This window comes from Heliconius melpomene, chromosome 18 (genome assembly GCF_056956725.1).
Source record: "Heliconius melpomene rosina isolate 202511_hmr_F chromosome 18, ASM5695672v1, whole genome shotgun sequence".
NCBI lineage: Eukaryota > Metazoa > Arthropoda > Insecta > Lepidoptera > Nymphalidae > Heliconius > Heliconius melpomene.
The window spans coordinates 12,401,118-12,424,558 of record NC_140406.1 but is presented as its reverse complement, the minus strand read 5'-3'; the positions used below and the strand labels follow the sequence as shown (position 1 = coordinate 12,424,558).

General features: G+C 30.8%; 1 protein-coding gene and 1 non-coding gene across 2 annotated transcripts in view; one reads left to right on the top strand and one right to left on the bottom strand.

Annotated features, from left to right (window-relative positions):
* The window catches only part of LOC146529618 (solute carrier family 41 member 1-like), a 69,364-nt gene extending 48,441 nt beyond the window's left edge, over positions 1–20,923 (bottom strand). Inside the window, exon 1 of the mRNA XM_085201474.1 lies at positions 20,685–20,923. The gene's annotated coding sequence lies outside the window, so the exon portion shown is untranslated. The remainder of the gene's footprint in view (positions 1–20,684) is intronic.
* On the top strand, positions 13,954–14,035 carry TRNAL-AAG (transfer RNA leucine (anticodon AAG)). Its single transcript has one exon. It is a non-coding gene; the product is annotated as a tRNA-Leu (tRNA).
* Positions 20,924–23,441: the final 2,518 nt, after the last annotated feature.

Sequence of the window (23,441 nt, the reverse complement as noted above, 5' to 3'; positions counted from 1 at the left end):
TTTACCTTAATAGTAAACTCTATATAAAATTTTTCTAGAGATAAAAATAAGCATAAAGTTATAATAACACGTTACCTAATATTATAAAATATTAAACAGGTTCCAAATCAAAACTAATTTTAATAAAGCATATAAAATGATGATGAATGATTTTAGGTCATTTACATTTTTAGCTAAGACTTCGTTAGGCAAAACATAATATTTTAATTTGAAGGATAGTTGAGGCCGTCGTCGCGCTGGGGCATAAGCATTTGATTCTAAATGCGATAGTTGTGGGTTCGATTTCCACTCGGGAGAATAAATTATTCTTTATTAATATTTTAATTTCGTCATTCTCGTTCCAAGGCAAAGCGCGGCGTTGAGTTCCGCTGTCCAAAATGTAATGCCTCAAAAAAATTGCGGAAAATGGGGCGCGGAGAGTTTTAACATTAAGTTCCTTCTGACTTCCCTGCTATATGCGGGATACAGTGTGAAGCTAAATTTAGGTATCGTTGCACTATTGAAGTGTATTTTTGTAATCATGGGTACGAGTTCGATTCCCAATCAAGATACAAGATTACAATACAAGATTTTTACACACCTTACTAAGATTAGTAAAAGCCACATCAGTGACAAAGTTAATCGTACCTCTAATAATAAACATAATTCTTTATAATATTTCTCTTCAATTTATTTATTTATTACTAAATGTATACGTTAGCAATGGGTAAATACCTGTAAGTATAAAAGGTAATAAATATTTTTTTATCATTTTATTCTATTTATGTTTTACAATAGAATATAAATCATTTACGATGAATATAAATATTGAAAAATGAAATGAAGTGCCAGTCGGATTCACCCACCCAGGTTCCCGTGTCAATTTCAGGATTGTAAGTGATGTAAAGCCTATCCTGGGGATACGGCATGAATCTAAAAAAAACATCAAATGGGAATTGAATCCACTATTATCACATGTACGCCAGACGCTGTCCCACCACTGGCTGTATAAAGGCTTTTGAAAACTGTAATTTATGAATTTAATATTGTTTTGTATTATTATTACAAAGTGACGATTGTTTATCGTTATTTATGTTATTATTGTAATTTCTTAAAAGGTAATAAAATACATTTTATATGCAATTTACTGATGACATATATATATGATAATAAGATATACATATTAAATGAATTTACCATGAAACGCGGTGTTAATATCGTATCTAATTATATTATTTTAATAATGGTAATCTCTATTGATTGAGTGGCCGCTACTAAGAACGCAACGCCTCCAGAATTCGGCGGAAAATGGGGAAAGGATTGTCTCAACACTAGGTTCCCTCTGCCTACCCTGGTGTGTGCGGAATACAGCGTGAAGCTGATTTATTTTATTACCTTTCAAGACTCGCTATTTCTTGTAGTCTTGATGAGATATATATCATTAATTAGCCAAGCCAATTTTTCTAAATAACCAGAAAAAATAGAGTGTCCTAACACTACATTCCTTACACTTTGCTATATACATATATTAATATTATTATAAATATTAAACACGAATCCTTTTCTCGATAAGCAAACAGATCAAAAGGTTAGACACTTAGACAGCCATTTGGTGTACAGGGTGTCACATAACCGACACGCGACGCGCTGAGATAACTCTTAATATGGAGACCTCACAAGTTACCTCGTTACGGTTACGTTGGTAACAAGAGCTAAGAGACGTAGAGAGAGAGATGTTGATAGGCATTTTTATTTTTATGTTTTTTTATAAAATAAGGATCTTACAAGAAATAACAGCCTTTTCTCAATTAAGTATCGTACATAAGAGTTTGATTAATAAATATACGTTTAATATATTGTAATACACACCTATTATGTAAATAAAACATTTATTGTTATTCCTTAAATTCGAATTAAAATTGTTATTTTACTTCCAGCGATAAGCAGTTGAATGCAGCAGCTTTTAATAAATATTTTAAATGACAGTTATTTTTTATTTTTATAACTCTAAATTATTTATCCTGATATAATGAAAATTCCTGTCTGATTTTACCTTATATAATAAATGACTGTATAATAGAATCGTCTTTATAACGCCGTCTGTACTCGCCGTATGTTAATAGAACAATATGCATGCTATGTAAATATGACCCCTAAAATAAAATTTCATAAGGTTTTAAATTCTACTTGAGGATCAAAGGTAATTTTATCTCTTAGCAACAAACGATCTACCATCAGTTTATGTTATCACGTGCAAATGAGAATGTACTTAAACTAAATGGATTTGTCTAATATTTCTTTTTATAATAATATTTACTTTATATCATTGTTTATAACTATATTATAAAAAAAAATATAAGTAAAATAAATATGGTTAAAATAATAATATTAATCCAAAGTAATTCTTGTTTTATTATCATTTGAGTCATTTAAATCTATTTTTGCGATGGACTTGGGAACAAATGGTAAATAAGGATATTTTTTTCAGTTTCACGCAGAGAAGGATAGACAGAATTTTGATATTTATAATCAAATAAAAAACTTCACGCTGTATCCCGCACACGACCAGGTAGGCAGAGCGAACCTTATGTTAAGACAGTTCGTTTCCCACTTTCTGACGTATTATTCGAGGCATTGCGTGTTGAGTGGCAGAACTTAACGCCGAACTTTAGTCTTGCTGTCAAAGCGAAGAAATGAAAATATTAATTGAAGATGACGCGTATCGTGAGAAGCTATCTAATAGTTCATCAAGTTCCAACCATTCTCTTATTAAAAATGTTAAATATTCTTATTTATACAATAAAAGTTAATTTAAAAAAATTAGTAGATATGTAATTTTTTCTTCAATATTGCACAACAAGGATATATTGACCACACAGTAACAGGTAAGTACAAATAATACAAAGTTATAATAAAAAGCTATATAAAAATTAAATCTGATTATATTAAGGTTAATAAAGTTCCCCTAATTTAAGTCTCAATGTCAGTATGGTAACCCTACTGAAATTTTACGGAAGATTCGTTCACTTGGACCGGTTTAGTAGCTATGCGAATAAAACAATACCTGTGACAGACGCGCAGACATTTTTTTGTGTGGCTGTCGTCATGCCGTCTACCAACCATGGTCTAAATACCGTACGTACTTAATATTAACGGATTTTTTTAAAGATTTATATATATTTAAAGTTTCGCCCTTTATAAATTGAAAAGTTATTCAATTTTTCTTAATTAGCGTGCGATATTTACATTGACATAGTAGACTAAAACCTTACTTACTTTTCTCTTATGTTTCATCTGTATTTTCTTTTTCTAATTAATGTTTTTAACTTCTTTACTATCTATTGCCGGAAGATGTTTAAAAAAACACAGAAATAACTATATTTTATTCATGCGACACTTATTGTTGTATAAGATTTAATTAAGACAAATATAATAAAAAGTAAAAATTGAATACTACATTGTAACGAGGCGATTTCGTTTGCCCCTGACTTGCTTTATTCGTATCTATTAATGATAAAATAATGAAAAAAAAAATAAGAAAAATGACAGGACAATAAGACATTATATGTCTCATTATTAAAATCACTCGTAAAATACCTTTTTATATAATGCAATAAGTAATAGGATATTTTTTTTAAAGTTCAAATTTTAATTTGGCATTATTCAATTTTTTATGCTTTTATTATACCCATATTTTTTTTATGCTTTTATTATACCCATATATATCTCAAAGAGAGCTTTCGAACTTACACTAAATTCTTTTTAGCTTTAACTTTATAACTTAACTTTCGAGAAATTAACTATTATATATATTAACATATGAAAAGAGTTAATTATAAGCATAATCTATAATTAAACATTTTTACTACTTTAATGGTATTGAGTCCATGACCTAGACAAACATTCCATACTTGTCAAAGGTCTGTAACCTGTTTTTCAAGTTTCTTAGCCTATACATGGTGTCTATAGATAACATATTAAATATACTAGGGGAAGGCATCGTCTATACACGATAGTCCTAGGTTCAAATTTCACATGAAATATTATTAAATATTTACTTTGAAGGATTTTATTAACACTTTCATTAACAATGAAAACGAAGTATAAGGTGCGATTTGACTCGGTAAAAAGGTGATGTTTCTTAACGGCCGGTCTCGGATCATCTAATGCTGAAAGATTATCGGTGCTCACGACTCGGAATTTCCAAATGTCTAAAGCATTTGAAGCCTTCATGGCGCTGTGGAACAGCGTCTAACTCTAAACGTGATCATTATGTGGTCGATTCCAAATCGGTAAAATAATCATATTTAATTAATTTTCGTTTTTCAGCTCTGGTTGAGAGAGCGCGATGTTGAAATCGTTCACTCACAAAAATTCGGCGGTAAGTGTCCCCACTTACACTAAGTTAATCTTAACACTAGGCTATCCCTGCTATGGGGGAATGCTGTCTAGGTTCAAATCCAGCTACATTCGCATTGATATATTGCTTTTCAGTATGATTTTCTTTTAAATGTATTTTCATTTTTTAGTAGTACCAACTTATGAAGATATGGGTCGTGAAGCATGAATATGTATGTCTTTTTAACTATTATTTTAATTATAATATATGTTTTTATAGTTAACGTGATACAATAAGTCACGTTTCGTCAATATCACTAACTTTATCTGTTTAATTGACCTTAAAAATTTTGCATTCTTCAAATGAATTTTTTGTCAAATTCTTTGTCTTAGAAAAATATCATAATAAAAATAAAAATATATAAAATATACCTAACACTATAAGAATCAACAATGTATAAGCAATTAGTAAGAAACCCACTTATCGAGTTAATTGATATATTGCAACTATATCTATCGCTACTGATAACAGTTGATAACGAACCACTCTGGTACAGCTCGTGTCCGTTAACTATTATTGTTTCATTAAGCTAAACGATTATTAAAGTTTTAGCACCTATTTAACCTATAAAACACACAAATGAAAAATATTGCTACTTTTAGGGTTCCACACCTCAAAACGAAGAAATGGAACCCTTATAGGATCGGTCTGTCAAAACCATTCATCTCGAGATTGCGTAGATATACAAAATTGCAATTGTATTTCATTTTATACAAAATGAATGCATACGCCCGCAAACTTAAGTTTGTCAGCTTTTATAAATTGTTTTTCCTATTCCTTTCCTTTCCTTTACAATACTGAAATAGGTACGGAACCCTCAGTATGTTTGATGAAATAAAATGATTTAACTTCCAGTTTATATGAACATACATTTTAGTTTAAGTCAAACTAACAACATTATTAATAAATATATTTTAAGGAAAGAAATTGATAGATATTATAATTATGCATATTTACTTAATACAAGGCAAATGTGAAGGATAATTGCTACAATTACCGATGGCAGGATAAAAGAATTCACTTCAATTATATAAGTAGAAAAAAATTCTTATAGGTCTTTAATATTTTTCCTTAAATTTCCTTTCCGGCATTCGTCACCTCAACTTTCCTTTCTATTTATAGACCTGTGATTGTAATTTAGATTAAATCTAAATGGAAAACATAATACTGGTTTTTACAAAGCTAAAGTTAAATTAAAATTAGTTATTATTTAAGCATTAAATTATTAAAATTATAATTAGACGGAACCTAGGAACTTAGTATTCAGACACCCATTAAGAAATTTCCATCCCCACTTTCCGAAAGCAGACGTTGCGTGTTGAGTGGCGTAACTCAACGCCGCGCTTTGCCTAATTACCAGAGCGAGGAATATTTTCAATATTAAACATTTAATTTGCTCAAGTATGGAATCGAACCGTGTCGTCTCTATCATTTTTCCACTCTTTTATTAAATACCCGTTACTTCCTTATTTCTCTCTATCACATAAAACTGGCTTGGAAAAGCCTTGGCCATGAGACGATAGCGTTTTAAAACTAATTACAATTATTTCCATAATAAAGAATTAAATTACTTATTATAATTAACAGTATTGGCTGATTAATTTAATTATTCCCTCCTTGAATAAGTTAATTAGAATTTTTATCTTAATATACCCGCCGTTTTTTGAACACCATAAAGAAAGTACTTAGCGGTTATTTTTTTGTTCTCTTCTTGATGGCGAAGCCTAACAACACTCATTGTCTAGCCAGAGTAATAAAACTAAAAAAAAAATATTAATCAACCTTCATCTATTTAAGGAGCTGAGTCTAACACTGTGCCATTGTGCCTTGGTCAGGTGACAAGATACAGCAGCGTTAAGTTCCGCCACTCAACGTAATGAAAAAAAAAATATATTTAACTTAAAATATATAATTTTTTAAAGTTAAGTTTTTTTTTCTTATTAACTCTTTCTCTCTCTTTATAATTCTCCAATAAAGAATCCTCTCATTCCTCTCCGTTTATTTGTTAGAAAAGAAGAAATACATAGCTTAACAGATGTTATAAGGGAATTTTTATTAAATGATTTCAAGGTTGTATTCAAATCAGTATTCTCAACACTGTACGCACATACATACATTTTCCTCCCCACGAAGGGAATTCACTGTGACTAATAAAGGCTCTGCTCATGAATAAGTTCATTGAACTTATAAGGTTCTAAAGATTGCTGACTTAAAATTGTATTCCGAAAGTGATGTGTTAATTTGTCCGGTTGAGAGCGCTATCTCAGGAACTCCTGATCCGATTAGAATTATTTTTTTTTTGTGTCAGATAATCCTTTAATTAGGGAAGGTTTATATGATAATTTTATGAATCCTAAAAAACTCCCTTACACAAATACAACCTTTTAATTGAAATTTCGCAATTCATTCACAGTTATTGAGATTGTGTTAATAAATATTTATCTTGCAAATGCGGACATTTGCAGCTTTTTGCAAACTAGTCATAGAAACCTTAGAGCTATAAAACCTCACTCGGGATACAGAGAGCACATAATAGAAAGAGAGCTCAGTTAAAATAATAATAAATATACAAATATTAATTAATACATATACAATGCAATCAATAATACATGTAATGGATAAATTAGAAATATTAATTAGAAAATAATGGTAAAATAAATAATCTAAACAGGATAAAACGCTGTTTTTATGATTATAAAGATTATTCATTTTTAAGTTCTCTTGTCTCAAACAATGAAATGTCAAAGGAAAATATTGTTTTCCTCTTCGACTGCAGGTAATAATAGATACCACTGATATAAAGAATAGAAAAAATTGTGTGTTTGTTTGGATAATTATCACGCTATATCCCGTAGAGGGTTAGTTAGAGTCAGGGTTAGGGTAGACAGAGGGAATCTAAGTGTTAGGACACTTCGTATCCAAGCACCTACACGCATTTCGAAATGATGGTAACTCAAAACTGCACTTTGAAAATTACTTACATTCCTTAGTAATTGAGTTCCCTAACTAGGAATTCTCTTTGCGACAATGGCTTCATTTTCTGTCTGTGCGTTTGTGCACGTTAATATCTTTGAAGTTTTAATGTATAGATAAGATATTATGTTTAATATGATAATGTCATTTGAACGAAAATAATTCCGATTCGTAAATAAATAATTGTGTACTTTAAGCGGGCGAAGCCGCGAACGGATCTTTAGTACATACTATATAATAAAATGATGTGTTATTTTACGATGTGCCTTGAATATCCAATAAACTCTGTATAGGATTTTATATTTTGTATAAAACGCAAATACATATTACGTCACAAACTTAAGACGTAGTTGAGAATTGTCTCTCCTTGAATGATGGTACGAGTTCGATTTCGATTTTTTTAAAGAAATCACACTCTTTAAGATTCTGTAACTTAGTAACTGCGTGATAAAGAAACTGAATTCGCTAAATAGGTTAAAAAATAATAATATGTTATTATGGAACTCTAATGATAAAGCCAGGATGAGAATAATGGAACTCTTCTGCTGAGGTTACTACAATAATCCCATACCATTCCCTATGAGCTTTTTTTAGGCTTCACTCAGGCTCAATGAATTATTTTCATTTCCTCACTCTGGTAAGGACACTAATGTCTCGAGAATGAGTTGTGCTATGACGCCCTATAAATAATGGTATTCTTTTTAAAAATGTTACCTTTGTTTCATAATATAATTAAACGTAGTCGCCATTTTAAACAAGTTGTTATTTTCCATGTTTTTTCCCAAACATTAAATCCACATTTTCATTAGGTTTACCCACATCGATGTCACGCATGAATAAAGCATGAAATCATTATAAATTGATATTTAATATGTATAGAGACGTGTATATACTATACAATATATGTACCTATATATTCATTACTTAACTAAGGTTGCTTGGAACAGATTGCTGTTTTAGCGATAAAGCCTTTTTTCGAACTTGGGGTTAACAGTGTTAATCCTATTGTCTTTTACAACGACACCGGGTGGGTAGAAGAGGGGGTGAAAAAATTGCAAGCACTGTGGCTGCTTGAGAGGATATCGACGGCGCAAGGGCATCCCCTACCTGACTCGAACCTCGGCTTGCGGCCGTCTTTCGTGCGGGGAGTTTCCCTATTCTAAGCAAACCAGTCGTGACTTAGGTCCATAACCGCTGGACCCGACCACGCTCACGCGCGGTGAAGTCATCGAATAAAAGCTGGAGCTATAAGGTTACTTCTAGTACATTCCTTTATGTTTGCATTTTATTTTTGAGGGTACAATAGAGAATATTGCTATTATTACTCATATATATTTAAAAAAAATATTGATCTCAGATTTTCGTTTATCAGCCATTTCAAGCTTTAAAACAACGGTGTCAATCAGCAATGTTTATATTACTGAACGCCAATCAATAATAACTATCTTAGTAATATTTAACGAGTCTGAGCCTGTCGAGACATGGATTTAATATGAAATTTAATGTGGTAAACTGTTAGGATTCGTTATTGAAATTCGTTTTGAACAAATGTATTCGTGTTGTAAAGGTATATTTTGTATTAAATGTTAGGGACAGTTTTAGTGGATTTCGAAAAATTCCAAAACAGGAAGAAGAAATCGCTATATCGAGGGTCGTTACGTTAAGGTTATACTTTTTATATTATTACAGCCCTTTGTACGCCCATAGCTGGACAAAAGAAATAAGCCCAACAAATTATCTAAAAGATATTTACGATTGAGAAATTATAGAGCCATGTATATTTTTTTTATATTTAACCATTGCTTTTATCTTTTAAGACGATTGAAAATCTCGTTTTCTCTTTTTTCCCGTAGGAATTTCGAGAACCCTCGACTACCTGCCAAATTACATTTTTGGACTCTATCTCTTTTCACAAGATATTAGTGGAATTTAATGCCAAAAGTATGTGTTTCTTTAGTAAAAAGTTCCCATAAAAGGGTTGAATCCGCTACCATCGCGCTTACAGTTACAATCAGACCCACTGCGCCGACATATACACAACACGTATACAAGAAACATATAATATGTACGTAATTTAACATATATTAGATAACAAAGTTAGAAGCAAATTATATTCCTATTAATTATAGCTTAAGTTATCTTTAAGTGATAAAATACTTACAGTCAGTAGACGGACTTGACACGTTGTTTTTAATACATATACATAACATTTATGTAATAAACAAACATACAGGGTATTTAATAAGCGGAATAAACCAAACCAGGTTTAAAACTTCATTTGGGGGCATAGTTATAATATATTCTTAAAACATAGGTCTGTCTGTAAACGCTACGGTTGAGAACTAGATCAAAATGGGTCTGGGGTTACAGTACTAAAAAAATAAGCGGAAATTCTGACAAAGAGTGTGTTAACTTTTGGTTCCCTATGTATATCCTACCGTGTGGTATACGGGAAAAGCGTGAAGCTTGCATACAAAATTATATCATTCTGTTTTAAAATTCATAATCTTAAGGCAGTGGCATGAGTATAAACACGATAATTGTGAGTTCGATTCCAACTCGGACAATTAATTATTTAATATTTTCCTACCTCTGGTAACATCACAAAGTTTGGCGTTGAGTTCCACTACATCGACACGCAATGTCCCGAAATTTATCGGAAAGTTGAAAACGGAGTTGAAACGGAGTGTCATAATACTAGGTTCCCGTTGCCTACCGTGCTATACGGGAAGCTTGAAATTATAAATAAAATTACATCCTCCTATTACAAAATCCAAAAAAACAAAATCTGCAGGAAGTCTTTTAAGTGATACAAAATACTACTTTTTGAAAACGGGGTATTCCATGTTGCGGTTAGATTAAAACAGCTCGATTATTTATACGGCATTAGTAAAACGATCGTACACGATGCACGGTTTGAGGAAAATAATCTAAATAATCCGTTTACATCTCATGATATGCTATAAAATATTGTAATTATTAATTGTACGTATTTACTATAAACAAACTAATAAGAAGCATTAAATAATAATTATTATTTAACGGAAATAAAGGCCGGTCATAGCGGAGAGGTTTGCGTGCATGATTGAAAACGCGACAGGTATTGGAATTGATTTTTATTTCTTTGCTCTGGTATCAGGGCAAATCGCGGCGTTGAATCCCGCCACTCAATATACAATGCCTTCAGAATTCGGCAAAAAGAGGGAGGAGAGGTTTTTAAACACTAGCCCTGCCACATGCGTGATACAGCGTGAAGCTGAGAAAAAGATTAATATTTAATGCTTTTTATAGATTACTAGCGGACGCGCGCAGCTTCGCTTACTTATTTAGGGGTGAATTCTAGAAAACCATGAAACATATGTTCAATTAAATATTTTTAAGAGACTAAATTTCATTTTTTATAAAAATCGGTGGCGATTTAAAGATTGTTCCATACAAACTTTCAACCCCTTATTTGCACCCTTAGGGGAAGAATTTTAGAAAACCATGAAACATGTGTTCAATTAAATACTTTTAAGAGTCTGAATTTCAAATTTTATAAAAGTTGGTGACGATTTTTTAAGAAATCAATACAAACTTTCAATCCCTTATTTACACTCTTAGGGGGAGAATTCTAGAAAACGATGAAACACGTGTTCAATTAAATACTTTTAAAAATCTAAATTCCGAATTTTATAAAAAACGGTGCCGATTTAATTTTTTTTGTCATACAAACTTTGAACCCCTATTTCACCCCTTTAGGATTAAAATTTTTCAAAATCCCTTCTGTGGATGTCCAGATTACGAAAGCAAACATCTGTCCAAATTTGACGTTTCTACCATCAGCGGTTACGGCTGTGCGCACGTCTTACCTCAGTCAGTGAGGACAAGTCCTTTTATTTATATAGATTGAAAGGGAACATTATTACATTGTAGGTATATTTTATTATATTATTTGTTAATTTAAAATGATTATTAATATTATGGTACACGATGTACGAAATTACTAAATACTAATTTCGACTAACATTTAGATTATTAAGGCCGGAGTCGCACAGTAGTAAAGAATCTCATTGTAAACGCAACGGTTGAGGATTTACCCAGAGGTGATGATTTTATTTAATATATTTCTATTTACCTGTTCCCGTAGACAAAAATAAACGGAACGGTGAACGGAAAATGGCGGACGGATGTGCGTCTTAGCACAAGGTTGCCTCTGCCTACCCTTCTTTGCGAGAAAAGGGTGAAGCTGCTATTTTAAATTGTAAATCATAGATTCTATTAAATTATATTTTTAAATATTTAATTTTTGAAATGGAATAAGTAATTATAATTTGTTACATTGTTGAAATATTATGATAATGCTATCAATAATATTAAAAAGAGGAGGCATACTTTAAAAAGATTAATAGATAAAAGTTTATTATCATGTATTTATACATTTGATATACTTACTGTAAAACTTGTATCAGAGTATGTGAATAGAGTGCTTGAACAGTATCATATTTTAAATGTAACACTTTTAAAAGGATTAATCGGTTAGGTATAGTTTCATGGACGTATAGTACGGTCAACGAGTCGTGGCCGCCTTGAAGTTAGGTTTTCTGAGCATTGGTCACTCGGGAAGAAAATAATCAAAAGTAAGAAGAATCCTAAAATCAAAACTGTGGCTCTAATAAAAACAGCTAACTTCAGGGCGATATTTTCTGAAGGCATGAGCTTTAGCTTTGCACAGATATGTTCGTATAATCGTTTAGTTAGTTCGTTTTCTTATTTTTTTAGAGAATTTTTTTGTATATAAAATTTCTGAGGTGGACACAAGACTATTCTAAGGTGGGCACGGATCGAATTCATTTTTGGTAATCTAATGTTTCGAAATCTTTGTAGTGACTACCTCGAGCATTTCTCGATGATTTTTCTATTTAACCACTCTCCATATAAGAGCCAATACAATATAAAAAAACTATCTAATACTAATAACATTTTATTTACAATCCACAAACAATAGTAAATAATAATAATATTTTATGTAAACGCTTATTTAAGATGCAACACGTTTCATAGTAAGTAGAGAACACCCTGTAATAAGCAACACTGTATTCAAAGCATGTTTGCTATAAGGATAACCAATTATAAAATGTCGAATATAGATAAGTGTTAAGGCACTTCAATATCTAGCTTATCTTTTATATATAAATAAACACTTATGTTTTCTAGAGCAAATTAATAAAAATAAAAATATATACGTATATATTTTAATATTATTTTCGCATAGGTATTTCAGGAAACTAGTACCTATACTAAGTAATGCTATAAATTATTTTCTTTTTGTTCCAGATTTTAATACCGCAAGCAGAGTATACGGAGAAGATCTGGTGACAAGATATTTCGTTCTCCGCTTTCCGAATTCAAGCTACAAAATGAACTTCATTTTAATATATGATTCTTCCAAATGGAAATCGAACGAACGACCATCACGCCCTCTATCGGACGTCACCACTATCGGACATTGCAGTTTTGTTGGTTAAAAATAGTATAAATTAAATACAATAAGTATGTCACCTTACTGATAACTAATCTTTGCAAATAAAGATATATATGTCAGGGAATTTAATTTATATTAGCAAATACTTATACAAAAATAAGAGGTAGCCCTGAAGTATTCATACATCTTTAATACTTTTTATATGTCGAGTGGCGGAATTCAACGCCGTTCTTAGTTTTATATGAGAGAGATTAAATTTATATTTTCATTTACTCCGCCACTCAACATGCAATGCCTCCAGAATTCAGCGGAAAATAGGGAACGGAGTGTCTCAACACTAAGTTCCCTCTGTCTAGCCTGCTGTGTGCAGGATACAGTGTGAAGCTGATTTGAGTTCACTATTAATAATATATTTATATTATACCTACTACCTATCGATATGTTTCTTTTCCTGATACCCTATCAGGGCGAAATATATATGATAGTGTTTTTTTTAGTCTTAGTGATTACTTTCTTATATAAAAAAAAGTTTATAGTACAGAAAAAACTTGCATATAATCGTGAAAGTATGTTAGTAGTACAAGCTCAGGTACGTGTAAAGTTCCGCTTTGTTCTAAAAAGTTCTTATGTCGCTTAAAAGCGTGAAAATTAAACTTCTTAGGCATTTGTATGTGAAATGTTTGAAAAGTTTTTTCTTTTTAAGCTTTTTTTAAAGTTTTAGGCCTTTAGTAGAGTTAATTAATAAATGTAAATGCGACAGTTGTGGGTTCGATGTTCTCTCAAAGGACTAAAATTCAAATGAGTAGAACGGAGTGTCTTAACACTAGGTTTTTTTAACTACGTCACAATGACGTCATACGTATAGTTATATAAATATAACCCCTCTCATGTGTATTACACATACAAAGTAAAGTTGAGCAAATTTTAATTGCGATTGACTTTTATTTGAATTAAATCACAATAAACAAAAAAAAACTAATTTCAAACAATTAATTTTTAATTGCAATTAAAATTTTACAAACTGTTTCATATATAGGATATAAATAAATATTTAAGTAAACTACATATTTTTAGACTAAAATGTCTTTTAATCAGAAGACCTTTAAAATGAATAGCAATTTGGACTTATTTGGCAAGTGGTAGCGTGGCCGAGCGGTCTAAGGCGCTGGTTTAAGGCACCAGTCTCTTCGGAGGCGTGGGTTCGAATCCCACCGCTGCCAAATAACTTTTGACCTTTTTTATGGATTTTTTTTGTTTTCTTTTTATAAACATGTTTTATTATTTTTGTTATTATAGTTTTAAAAAAAATATATGTTAATTTTATTTTAATATTATTTACACTGTATCCCGCACACAGAGGGAACTTAGTGCTAAAACATTCCGTTCCCCACTTTCCGCCGAATTCTGGAAGCATTGAGTGTTGAATGACTGAACTTAACGCCGCGCTTTGCCTCGACACTAGAGCGAAGAAATGGAAATATAATTATTTTTTTGTTTTTTTTAGTAAAATAGCCTAAAATTAAAACAAGCGCCTACATAAAATAGGAAAGCAAATGTACGATTACTAGAAAAATATATCTATCTAATCTAGAAGTAACAATTTATAATTTTAGTTTTTAGAAAACGGTCATTAAATTTTCAAGAGGTCACTGGTTCAAATTCGGTTACGTTAAATTTCTTGTATATTTCTTAAGACATTTTTTCTTTCCTAGTGTTTGTGATTTGTTGAATGTTGTCTAAATTTAACAAATGAACTAGTGTTGTGAACCAAGATCTTCCGTTTTCCGATTTGCACCTGAATTTGAGATATTTCGCGGTAAATTGCGGAACCCAACGCCGTGTAAGACATCTCTTTTAAATACTTAACAATCAAAGCTTACAAACATGTTTCATACAATATATCTAACACATTATTATATCATTTATGTTAAATAATATTTTATTGCATATTGAACACAAAAAAATTAAAAATGACAAGAAAAATCTGCATTAAGTTTTTTTACTGAAAGTAATTTTGCATATTTATGATTTTTAATATACGTATTTTATGTATATGTTTGCAGTTAATTTTAGTTATATAAATAAAATAACAATAAAAATTAAAATAATGTGATAATTTGCCAAATAACTACTTAGATAACGTGGCCTTCGTGGCAGAGCCACGAGTCTCGCTCAAAGGAATATTTATATTTTTTCGATAGGCTTATAAAGGTGATTGTGGGTTCGATTAGCATTCGGAGAAACGGATTATATTGATTTCCGTTTTTTGGACAAAGTGCGGTGTTGAGTTGCACGCACGCAGCACGACAAGTCGTTGAATTCGTACGAAAAGCGGAAAACTGTATTTCTTAAAACCAGGTAATTTTTACCTACCCTGCCGTAAGCGGGATAGAGCGGGATATACAAAAATTGTGATTCCTTATTCGACTGAACCCACAACAACAGTGCACCATGACGACTTAACAATATTATCCTATTAAAAAAAAATATTTATTTCCTCACTCTGGTAGCGAGACATAACGCGGCATTGAGTTCAGCCATTCTACATGAAATTCTCGAGAGTTCGATTGAAAGTGGGAACAGAAGTGTCCATTAAATTAAGACATTAGAGTCACAACACAGTCTCTTAACACTAGGTTCCCAGGCAATCTCTGTCGACCCTGCTAAGTGTGAGTGAAGCTAATTATAAAATAAATAGTAAAATAATTTCCACCAGCCTATCCAACTGTATTGAAAAGAATCTAATTTAGGCGTCAAGGTCACCGATTTTCAGACAATACATAATTATAACCATTTTCATGTAACATATGTGACGTAAATCTTGAAGATGTTGCAATTTTTCTTCTAGTTTCTTCACATAAATTATTATGATTGTTACTGAGAAATGTTCGTTTAGAGAAAAAAATATTGGTTATATACTTACACTAGCGGTCCGCTCGCGGTTTCACCCGCGTGAACTATGTTATTATTAATTTCTGTCTCCATGGCTACGTCCTAGTGACGTCTATGCAAAATTTGAGACTCCTAGCATTTGTAGTAACGAAGTTTCATACAAACTTTCGACCCCAAAAACAACCCCTTAGAAATCGAATATTGCAAATTTCCGTCTTAGCGAGCACCTACGTCCTATAAATAACTCCTATGCAAAATTTGAGATTTCTAGCACATGTAGTTTCTGAGATTTCGTGATGAGTGAGTGACCTATCGATTTTATATATATAGATAGATAAATAAATGCTAATACAACCCAAGAACAAAATTCTTAAAAATATCTGTTTTCTTTACAACTTTCTGAAATTTTTTAAGTCTCATGATACTACTAAACCAAAACAGTTTTTTTGGTAAAGCCCCGTTAACCTCAACATAATATTCTTCTTTTTATTTAAAAAGTAAATGGTAAAGAATCTTAATTAAGGTCATGGTAAAATCATCATCGACGCATCATTTAAATGGTTTCACAAAATACTTGTACAAATGTACATACGCATTGCAAAATAATATAGCGTTAACATTATGTTGAATTTTAACCTTTAAATTTTATGCGCAATGGGTTTTTTTATTTTAATGGTATTTTATTTACAACCATACAAATTTAATGATGACTTTTGTTTTCAGCTTCACGCTGTATCCCGCGTATCCTGGGCAGAGAAGCTCTTTTTATTAATTTATCCCGCACTTCGTCGTACCAAAGTGAAAATAATATTTTTTTGGGAACACTAGAAAATATTAAATGACGACGACGGTTGTGGATTCAACGCCCAGTCAGCGAGAGTGATAGTACGGCGTTAGGATTTTTTCTCAAAAAAGCTATAAATAACAACATGACAGTTACTATCAAGTAAACAATACTATAAATATAAAATCACCTGCTCGTACAAAAAATACAGAAAAAACCATAAGCTTTAAAGGGCACGCAAGGCTTTTGCTCCCATTGTTTGTGAATAATATCAGCCATTTATATATGTAAAAAGTAAAAACCTTTCTGACAGCTCGAGCCCTTAGTACAGGTTACTCTGCCTTGCATAATTAATGTGAAAAAGCTTTTAATTATAGGGGCCGTCGTGACGCACTGGCACAGGCATGGGACTGTACAAGCTAGGCTTGTGAGTTCAATTCCCACTCGGGGGAATTAGTTATTATTTATTAATATTGTCATTTCTTCGCTCTGGTAACTAGGCAAAGAGCGGTGTTGCATTCCCACTCAACGTGGAACGGAGTTAATACTAAATTCCTTATACCTGTTATGGCGCGACTATATATTCGCCGTATCGAGTGGCGATACTCAACGCCGCGCTCTCTTTCTACCAGAGCAGCGAAATGAAAATATTAATTAATTAATTCCCCTGAATTTGCAGGTGTATACTTCAATTGGAATATATTAGACACGGTATAGTTCTTTGTGTTAACCGACTTGCACTTGTACAATTATTTACATAAGCCTATATGTATTATATTATTCGTGACATTTATGTTTTAATTATGTTTTGTTTGTTTGAGGTGGAGTGTAAAAGCAAGTAATTGTATAATTTTTTTTTGTATGTATCTATGTTTTTCATGACCTTATAATGACGTATTTAAAGTTTAAACAATACCTCACTTAAGGCACTTTTATTTACAAATAAAAGTAAATAGTAGATTCAAGACTAGAATACTAATTTATGGTCTGCCTGAAAACACAACGGCTGTAGATACGATTCCCATCAGAGGAACGTATTTGATTCATTTTACTCGCTAACAAGATAAAACGCAGTGACAATTGTGAACGAAAATTGGGTGAAAGTTAAGTAAGAGCGTCTTCACACTACATGCCCTCTGCTTTGTCTATCCTGCTATATGTAGGATACGTCTGTGCTAGAGCTTAAAAACAATAACCACATAAATGACTAATTGCTTAATGGAATTATTTATATATTTTTCTTTCATCTTTAGTATCACACCTGCACTGATGTAAAGTGGATATTGTAATAATCATTATATTATAATGAAACTTGACATTTATGGAGAGTTTAATAGTTGTCTCACACATTATAAAAGAATAACCAAAAATAAAATAGTTTATACTTAAGAAAAATATAAATAAAAAATAAATATATAAAAATATCTTATTATTATAAGATACAAACGTTATTGATCACCAATCAATATCAATCAAACAAATCAATTTGTATTGAAAGTACATGGCCCATTAAAAGTTCACACAATACAAAGAAAATAAAATTATTAAAAAACTACTAAGTAAATACAAATAGATTTTTGTTATATAAATAATAATAATATATTTTTTAAGTTTATTTAAGGATTGAGAATCGAAGCTGCGATCTATGCCATATTGATTAAGTCAAATCATCCACGTATATAAAAGCAATCGAATTAATGATTCAGTAATAAGGTATGTATAAACAAGTGTTTCCTTTTTTTTTATTTACGAGGATATATATATTTTAATTGGCTATAGTACGTTCTAGTATATTATAATATTTAAATGTGTATTTTTTTCTTTCGTCTTTGTAAATACTTTTGTAATTGGGACTTATATTAAAAATGTCATATTTGTCAATATAACATAAAGTGAATATTAAATTAATAATAACGTATTCTTGATTCTTTAAGCAAAATGCGATAATTTACTGAAAGTAGAAGACGAAGTGTCTTAACATTACGTCCCTTTCCTGCTATACGGAAACAAGTGAAACAGAAAACATACATTTGTGAAAAAAATCTCTTTTATGCCAATTTTTTTTTTATTTTTTTTTTATTTTAACATCTACATCCACGGGCGCATAGTTGCCCGTGCCTTTTTTTTATTTTATAAAAGTTATTTTAATGTGGCGTACTTAATTTTAGGACAATTTAACTGTACTTATATCTAGAGCTTATACTAGAGGGGTTGGATGAGACCCCTACCGACATTTTTTTTTTTTTTTTTTTAAATGTTATTAACATATATAACTTATTTTATATAATTACTTTATACATGTAAAGAACACCTTCGCCTATTAGATTTGGCCCTTTTATGCCATTTATATTAAATATAAAAATCACTTCTTCTTTGTTTTTGGTTTTTTTTTCAGCACCAGACTGTATCCCACCTATGACGGGGTAGGCAGGGATAACCTAATGTTAGGACACTCCTAAAATTTTTTTTTTTTTTTCAAATATAACTTTTCTGCATTTTTAAACGTGACCAATTTTAATTAGGCAGGGATAACCTAATGTTAGGACACTCCTAAAATTTTTTTTTTTTTTTCAAATATAACTTTTCTGCATTTTTAAACGTGGTTTATTTTAATGAAAACAAACTGGCATTGCAATAGCAAAATAATAGAGTCAGCACTTTGTTACGAAATTCAATTATTTTGCTATACTAATTAAGTACTAAATATAAATTAGAGAATTTAGGTCAAAAATATCCACCATCACGTATATTATGTATCAGTTAATGTGATTAGAAGATCCAATATCGTTTAGATTTGGGTCACTGTGCTATTATACTTCTAATATTATAATACTATAGAATCTATAGATACACTTATAATTGTTAAAGAAATTAATTATTTATTTTTGTATGCCGTGCAAATCAGGGTATGCAAAGGGAACCTGGGAGTTCCCAGGTTAGTAAGTTTACTATTAGGACACTCCGTTCACATTAAGACATTTCTGTTCCCCGCTTTCTGCCGGTTAGTGGAGGGATTGCGTTGTGAATGGTGGAATTCAGCTCCACGTTTTACTACCGGAGATATAAAAATATTAAATATTTAATTCCTCCCAATGGGAATCGAACCTTCGCGTTTAAAGTAGCATGCCGGCGTCACTGAGTAGTTTGATTTTATCCGTCCATATAAATTTAAAAAAAAACAGCCATAATTGTCCATCGTTGATTTTCATGTATGTTTAGTAATCGCGCCTAAGGTTTTACAAAATCTGATTTTCCTATAAATATATTTATTAAGTGTTCAATATTTTATTTTAAACAAAAAAAATTAAATAACTTTTAGCTGGCTATAACGGCCTATTCGGTGGTCATAGCTCGTAGGTACTATTTCTATTTAAGGCAAAACATAAACATGACAGTACCTAATTCTGTGCAGTCTAATTTAATGTCCCCATTTCAATACATACAATTAATATGTGTTTGTTAGATATTCTATAATTTAAGATTTTAATGAGTTAAAAGCCGATTGAGAAATATCTAAATTGCACTGAAATAAAAAAAAAACTTTAGAAGATATAATAGTGTTTTTCTCTACATATCGTTTAATTAAACGTCAAATGTTTATAAAAAAATCTAAAGCACTCAGTCTTATCGTTTAGCAAAAATTATGTGATACGAATCAATTATTAATACAATAATTTCACTCGTTTTTCAAACTTTTTGTAATATGATGAAATGTGACTGTTGTGAAATTTTATGAAATATGCAAATATGAAAAACCGAGTGAAAAATCATTTTCGATATAATTTAGTTACACAATACAAATAAATGAATATATAAAATAAAAAAGAATTGTTATCGCCAATATTAATATTAGCTACGGTTTTATCATATAATATGCAATGCAATGAAAAACATAAACACATGGTATGAGGAAAACGTATGGAGAATCAACTATTTACACATCCCACAGGGTTCTCTACAATTAGGTACTAACATCAAGAGATTAAAAATTTATAAAAAATATGGATAATTTCATTAAAAAAAATATAAAGAAAAAAAGCACCAATCATACACCTGACATTAAAAACAAATGAACGTTCACTTCATCCAATGGTCAACATATATATATCATAATTATATATATATAATATGCACTTGATTCCAACATTCCGATGCACTATTCTATTCTACACTTGCAACTACACTACACTCACCATTACATCGCTACTGTTCCGTCCGCACTGTTCAAGAGCTGACGTCAGACTGACTGATATGAAAAGCTGAACTTTCGATTTTTTCCAAATTATCCAACCAATTTAACATGAACTTCCCTAACTCTTGACTTCATTCACTAAAATTGTATTTTTAAACTGGTTATTTGAAAGAAATGGATATATAAGGTTTATTTCTCAATATATTTCGGTTTTGAGGGGAAAATGTTTGGTCGCCATTTTACATGGGGTTGACGCATGCGCTGTGATAAGGGCAAGGGTGATGACAAGGTCCTAGCTCTATTGAAATTTACATAGAATGTGTCTGATTCAACAAACGTATGTAATGTACAACGATTTTCATATATATTAGCAATTTTAATTGTTATTGAACATAAAACATACGGAAATTGGAAATATTTAAATACTTAGATATAATTCAATCATTCTATTTTTAACTTAAACATTATTATTCTTTATAAATTCACACGTGTATATTCATTTACTATATGAAATAATTAAGACTTCTCTTTAATTCTACGTGATAGTAATTACTTACATTACGTAATAATTGTACATTAAAATTGAGCATTAAGCTTAATCAATGAAAATTTTATGTCTTAATCAATGGCTTTTGGTTATATTCAATTTTTGGTGCCCTAAACAGACATAGTAGAGCCCTACCTAGAGTTGTTTGAAATATATATAATATATATTATGATTCGTTTCTGGAAAAATCTATTTATTCCGTACTATGTGAAATTAATTTAATTAAGTATTACTTGTTGGCCACAAGTTGTGGCTAACTTAGTGTTATATCTTTTCTCCTCTGTCTTTAATAAAACATCTAACCTAAGGCCATTGTTGTGAGTTCGATTCCCACACGGGGAAATAAAATATTGAATATTTTCAAATTTTCGTTCTGGTGAATAAGCAAAAATTGCGGGCGCGGCGTTAAATTCCGCCACTCACCGCGCAATGCCTCCAGGATTAAGCGCAAAATGGGGATCGAAAGTATCTGAACGGAAACGGAGTGTCTCAACACTAGTTATCTAAGTTAGGAAACGGGATACAGCGTGAAGCGACAACACGAAAACTAACGTAATCATATTCACATTGAGAAATTATAATTTACATACGATTTACAAAAGAATATATTATCTATAATATTAACAAAGGGTAATGTTTCATTTTATGGTTTTACACAAAGAAAGTTGATGCAATTCGTGAAGAAATGCACGATGCCATAAACAATTAATAATTATTAGATGCTAGTGGTACTTATACTTTACGGGTACGTGAAGGTTGTGGATTCGAATCCACTCTCCAAGGAATTAATAATTGACTTTCATTTCTCGTCTCGTTAAACGAGGAGGCGTTAAGTTCCGTCACTCAGCACACAATGAAATATAAAAAAAATAGAAATTACATGCATTTTTTATATAAGTACTATAGAAACATGTTAATGAAAGCAAAATAGAACCTTGTGCTATTTTTATTTATTTATTTTATTTTATATTTTTTTGTTTAAGTTAATTAGTGAATAAATTAATATTATACTATAAAAACCACAAGGACGTGTCCCCAATGGATAAATGATAATATTATAATTAATATTAAAAGTAGATAATTAGGTTTATGAATTAAATATAAAAATACAAAAATATTTTCTAACTATAATCTATTATTACTATTAGTAGATATATGAATTTCGAAACTTGGTAAATTAATTATCGAATAAATATAAAGTACATTCTAACAATTTCAAGAAAACAGTAAAAAAATATAATTGATGAAAGAAGTTGTTAATAAGGTTGAAGGAAGTTGTTGTGTTGTATAAGAGGAGAAACTATTTAGCATTCCAGGATTCCACCGTGCCGAGCTCATCGCGTTGCAGTAGGAGGAACTCAAGGAAGTGCCTGAAGCTTTTCAACATTTATATTTTTTTAGCTTCCCACTGTATTCCGCATAAAGTCGGATAGGCAGAGGGAATCCTATGTTACCTACGCACAGCATAATTTTCAAGACATTGCGTGTCGTTTGACGCTACACTTTGTCTTGTTACCAGAGGAAACTGCGATGCGCAACGACTGCCTCATCAAAAATCATCAATATTATCTTATTTGTTAAATAAATATATAATATGAATATGAATTTCTTAATAAGGTCTTGCGGAAATAACGTAAGCAGAATCCGTTCCAGCTTTTGTCTTTAAATTTCACGCATAACGCTCTTAGATTCGACGCGATGACGCATTTGTCATAATAAGTAATTAACATATTTCTATTATAATTATGTACATTCTACACCTTCTTGCTTCTTCCCACGAATTCGTATGTTCCTATGAGCTTCAGAATTAAATTATTTTAATGAGAAGATTATAAATTAAAAAGAAAATCATTTTTATTGAGAAGTATAGATATGCATAAGTTAAATTGATCTATACAATATACAATTTGAAAATATATATTTCTTAATTTACTAAATTTGCCTCGCATCTTCACGGTATACAGAGAACCAATGTAACAAACCATGTTACTGTAATATTTTGTAATACTTACATAAATGTCGCTCGTCGATCGTTGTTTAACAATATAACGTCTATATTATGTAAGCTATTTTATAATTATTTGATTTTCGCAATTATTGGTCATATTTAACAAAACACCTTTTTTAACCTCCCTTGAAATCTAGTATCCGGTGCAAACGTCAGTTAACCAAAATTATATTTTTCGTAACAATTTTGTTTTTAAGTCCATT